Genomic DNA, 6,000 nt, shown 5'->3' with positions numbered 1-6,000 from the left:
AAAATAAAGGATACAATAAACTGAGCTGTAAAATTACAGGTTAACTCAAACAACACAATTTTTTCCGTTTCTGTCAGTGAAATTTTGACAGCATCCTCTTTGGCAAAATGTGTAAATTAAAATGCCCAACAAAAGGAGTTGTGAAACAGTGACAAATAAGCTCGAAACTAACAGAGTCGGAAAACATTGGACACCTACGGTACATATTTATTTGAGTAAGTAACCTGTTTTAGGGGAAAGGCACCGAATATTTCACAAAACAAAAGTTCTTTTGAAAGTAGTTGCATCGTCCTTGGTAATGGGATGTAAGGTTGTTTCAACTGTCATATGCTGCGTCACTTTCTATATGAAAAATATAAATTATATTTCTCATTTATTTATCATCTAATATTTTAGTTCCAATTGATACAATAGCACTAAGTAATAGGCTGTACAAAATTGATTTTAACAACCCTTGATACAATAATATTTACTTAAATCATTTTGGAAATGAACTATGTAATGGTTCTCTGTTTACGACATTTTACATAACAATACCATACATACATCTATAATTACCCTCTGAAGTATTGGAAGGATAGTTTATTTATCTGGCTGGCTCTTGATCAATACTTATTTCCAACAATTTGCATTTTAAAATCACCAACGTTTTTATTTAATAATGGATTGTTTCTGATGAATTAATTTAAAAAATACTATGGTTGATGTTTTGTAATGACAAGGAATAATTAACAGCATTATTAGATACGCGTACTATTTAGTATTTTAATTATACTTTACTATTATTATTATTTATTTCTAGCAATTATCACGCAGCTTCGCAATTTCTATGGAAAATTCCATGTATTTGATTGAATAGTCCAATAGTATCAGGGATCTTGAACTATTTCAGGTCAATGTTCTGTTAAAATCAGTAACAGAAGGAAATTCATGAGCGGTTGTACAGTTAGTTTAGTACTGCTGCCTTTGAGGGCAGCACAGAAAATAGAGAGGAAGAAGAAGAATGTTCTCTAATATTCCTATTCCTAAATCATACATAACCTTATTCTTATGCTCGGCGTTCAATGTAAACGTCCAGTCGCTGTTCAGTGTCGGATGTGTAGATAACCTAAAAATTTTTGTGGTGCGAGAGTTCAAATTCGTGTTGGATTTCGAGTATAGTGTATGGTTGCCGATTTCCCGTGACTAATTACCTTATACTTAGAGCCTTCTTATTGAACTTCTGTCTTCTTATGGTATTGTTGGGTAGTAAAATAATGTAATCTCACTTTCATTAATTTTACTTTAATAACTAACAATACAAGGCATTTATTTTACTAACATTTGCTTTTATATTTAAACACCTTAATAGATAGACAGTTGAGTTTTTTGCTTGTCTCGGCTGGACCTGACATGTCTGAATCAGGTCTAGCCAACCCAGAGCAAGAGGTTATGAATGCCTCTGAGCTCGAAAGAGCGATTGAAAGTATCCTTACACCTAACATGGAAACAGATCATAATTACGGTCTAGTAAATACTAACACTAACGAAAATAATGTAAATGACTTAAAACGAAAAAGGCATGAAAGAGATCTAGATGAAAACGGTAAAACTACTAATGAGAGTAACATTAAGAAAATGTATACAAAAAGATATTACAAAGAAAATAACAAAGGACCTTTTGAAATCATCATTCAGCACAAGGAAAAGTCAAAGTTAAACCCCTTTCAAATAGGCAAAATTATTAAGCAACATCACCATGATATTGATTTTATTGTTCGTGCAGGCAACAACTTGTCAGTGATGTGCAAAAATTACATTGCTGCAAACAATTTAATTGACTCTCAGTATCTGACTAACTTAAATGTATTTGTTCCCTCTATAAGAATACACTCGATTGGAGTAGTTTATGTCGAACCAGACATAACTGAACAAGAAATTTTGGACGAGGTAATTAGTGAATATCCAATAGTACAAGTTCATAGGATTAAAAGAAGAGTCAATAATGACTTAAAGAATACCCATTTTGCAAAAATTATTTTTGAGTCAGACAGCTTACCTGAATATATAAAACTCAACTATGTACGCATGAAGGTTGAGACCTTTGCTATTCCAGTAAAACAATGTTTTAGATGCTTTTCCTATGGTCACGTGGCTAGTTCACCTTGCAATAGAGAGAGGTTATGTAGGGATTGTGGAGATAAATTCCACTCAGAACCATGCACGAAACCCCTAAAATGTTTACATTGTTATGGCCCACATAGCAGCTCATCTAAGATCTGCCCAGAATTCAAAAGACAAAAACTCATTAAAAATCGGATGAGTTCGAACAAGGAAGATTATTTTAAGGCTAGTCTACACTACCCCATTACTTACAAAGCAACCCGAACCAATCAATTTAAAATACAATCCTATGCAGATACAGCTGAAACAAATTATGTAACTGATTATCCAGAATTACCCAACTTAACAAGTAATAGACAAATACACACTAATTTTAACAATAGGTTTTCACCTTTGAACGATTTGGAAGTAAATGATTACAACTCTGGCATAAACACGCACGTTTATAATACAAAACCTATATCTAGGGAAAATTCTACTAGTTACACTAGCAATAAGAACTACAGGCAACATACTAACAATAGATACAGTACTTCCAAAAATACTTCCCCATCAGAAAATATAAGTAGTCATACCTCACTTTCAACAACAACTTCTGTAAATTTGACAAATACGGAAAACAAGGAACTGCTGGTAACTCGTTTACACGAGAAAATTAAGGAAATGAGAGGAAAATGTTTAAAAATTAACTATTCTAATGCTAACTTAGCAAAAAAACAAGTTGATGAACTTTTCCTTACGTGGCTCTCAAGCGATAGCCTTAACTCCGGGAAAAATGCTAAACCCCCAGATAAAGTAACCAAACCAGCCACTAGTAAAGGTACTAATATTAGCTATAAGAGATAAAAAGTATGCAGAACTATCTTAACCTACTACAGTGGAATGCTAGGTCGCTAAAACCTAAATGGCCAGAGGCCATTCAATTATTTAATAAACAACAAATACATATAGGACTAATACAAGAATCATGGCTAACTGATAATGATACTTTAGTTGATAGTAATTACACCATACTTAGAGTAAATCGAGATGACAATTACGGTGGAGTAGCCGTAATTCTACATAAAACTATGTGGTATAAAACAACTTATGAGTACAGTGACAATTCTTTACAATTATTAACAATTCAAATACTTAATTTTAAAGTACCCATCTATATCTATATATATAAAAATGAATGTTTGTATGTTTGTCCTTTATGGAATCGTGAACTATTGGACCGATCATGATGAAAATTTGTACGTATATGTATTTTTCCACGGAGAAGGTTTATAAGCTATGCCCATCCCTTTCCCGATTCAGGATTCCGCCCCACTGGTTACAGAAATACCCATAAGAAATGCATTGCAGCAAACATATGTTAACGTCTTTTCAAATTTTTAATCAGCTGTTCTTTGTAAACATATATTACACTTATAGTTTTAAAGCATAGAGTAAGCTTAAGAGAAACGACAAATTTTGTTTAAACTGTTTCTGCAATCACTGTTAAACATAGACTTTACTATCCAGATAATACAATTCAAATTTGACGTAAAAATTCACCTTTAACTGCAATATTTATTTAATATAAACCATGCTCATGCTTGATCAGAAGAGCAATGCAGATATCATAATTACTATCTTACGTTGGCTACAAATATAAAGAATGTTATAAAATCAACCTTAGTTGTTTTTTTTGACAGAAGTATGGTTCTCAAAACTCCGTGTGTACATATTCTCTCGATCGAGACAACAAAGCAAGCTCAATCGTGGCATCGGAGATATAACTAATTTAATCTAAAATTTATTATAGTAAAAAAAAAAAATTACCAAGTAATATAAGGACTTCGGTTCTTAAGATTTGCGTGCGAAGCCGTGGGTAACAGCTAGATAGAGGCAGGATATGGTACATACCTTCATAATACGCCCAAGAGGCTCACGATGGAACGACTATCAATTATCTCAGCAATGTTTAGAATGTGATAGAAAAAGAATAAGTGAATATAGTGTACTGTTTTCAACGGGAAATTGCGTGCGAAGCCGCGGGCAACTTTTGCAAAAAATTATTGAAATGCGCAGCAAAGCGCGCCGGGCCCGCTAGTAAATATATATAATGTATATTTTACGAACAAATATATACCCCGATCCTTCTGGAGGGAAAGGATTTTTAATAATGATCATGGTTATACTATTATATGTGGGGACATGAATGGTCACTACCCCCTTTGGAGTTTTCAAAGGGCTAATTCTAGAGGTAATGTTATTTTTGATGAATGCAGTAATTCGTCCTTTATTTGTATTAACGATGGTAGGCCTACAACTCTACCAACATTATTTCACCAAGCTACTGCTATTGACCTGACTTTTGTCTCGCCTAAATTGCACTCAATGTTGGTGAGTTGGGAAATTAATAAAGATTCACTAGGAAGTAATCATCTTCCAATTTTAATTCAATTTGACGTGTCTAGCATAAGCAATGATAGCAACTTCGATTCTTATGTAAATAATTCAAACAAGTATAACTTTAAGAAAGCAGACTGGGGAAAATTCAATAAGGTAATAGAAGATAAGATTAATAATATTCTAAGATCACGGTTAAATATAGAAGTTGAATGCCTGTATGATATTATATTTTATGCCGCTGAGGTGGCTATACCCAAGTTCAAAACCTGTAATAACCAAAAATACAACTTTAGGCCTAAGGCTTGGTGGACTGATGATTGCTCTCATGCAGTAGCACGCAGGAGATTAGCATTCACCACCTTTAAACATAGTATGTCAGCCCTCAACTACCACAATTTCCAAGTGGCACAAATGGAAGCTAGAGAAACAATAAAAAAACGCAAAACGATTAGGTTGGATCCAAGTATGTAATGTTATAAGTGAACAAAAGTCCTCATCTCTTGCTTGGAATTTAGTGAATAAATTAAAGTCCAATAAAGTACCACAATTTAATCAGAATGAACTAGCCAATAATGAAAGTTTATGTCATAAATTTATGAAAAATATTGCATCAGATTATGTCCCAAATAAAAGAGAATTGGTATTAGACCAGTATTCAACCAATAATAGTAATAGCATTTTAGATGATAATTTTACTATAATGGAATTAGAACTAGCAATATATTCTAAGAAGAAGAGTACCTCCCCAGGTTTGGACGGTATAACCTATAAAATGATTAAACACTTACCACCAAACGCACTACAAATTCTGTTGAACATATTCAATGATATTTGGAATGGCCATTTAGACATCCCACCAAAGTGGAAACAATTTCGAATTTTCGGACTCTTGAAACCATCAAAAGATAAATATGATGAATCCTCATATAGGCCTATATCGCTTATTCCTTGTATAGTTAAAATTCTCAACACTATGATTAAAAATAGGTTGGAGTGGTTCACAGAAAAAATGAATATTATACCTGACACCCAATATGGCTTCCGGAGGAAAAAAGGTTGTAATGATTATATCTTAACATTTTTAACTGAAATCCAGACTGCACTATCTTTGAATGAGACACTAATAGCCACATCATTGGATATTTCGGGTGCATATGACAATGTTGACATTCCGACTTTATGTAATAAGATGCTTGAGTTTGGCTTTACCAATAAACTAGTTAAGTACTGCCACCAATGGTTATCTGATAGGACATTAATTTTAAATTGCTCAAATTCATTAATAAAAAGACATGTTTATAAAGGCCTCCCTCAAGGGAGTGTCCTAAGCCCTATATTGTTCTCAATTTATATGGCACAGATTAATCATTATATTCCAAAACCAACCAAATCATTACAATATGCGGATGATGTTCTTATTTATACATCTGGTAAAGATTGTGCTCAAACGCAATGTAATACTCAACATGCACTTGAATCACTCGAGGCATCTTTTAAACAATTACACTTACAATT

The sequence above is a fragment of the Homalodisca vitripennis genome, unplaced genomic scaffold (assembly GCF_021130785.1).
Source record: "Homalodisca vitripennis isolate AUS2020 unplaced genomic scaffold, UT_GWSS_2.1 ScUCBcl_54;HRSCAF=841, whole genome shotgun sequence".
Classification (NCBI taxonomy): Eukaryota; Metazoa; Arthropoda; class Insecta; order Hemiptera; family Cicadellidae; genus Homalodisca; species Homalodisca vitripennis.
This window is presented reverse-complemented; position numbering follows the sequence as displayed.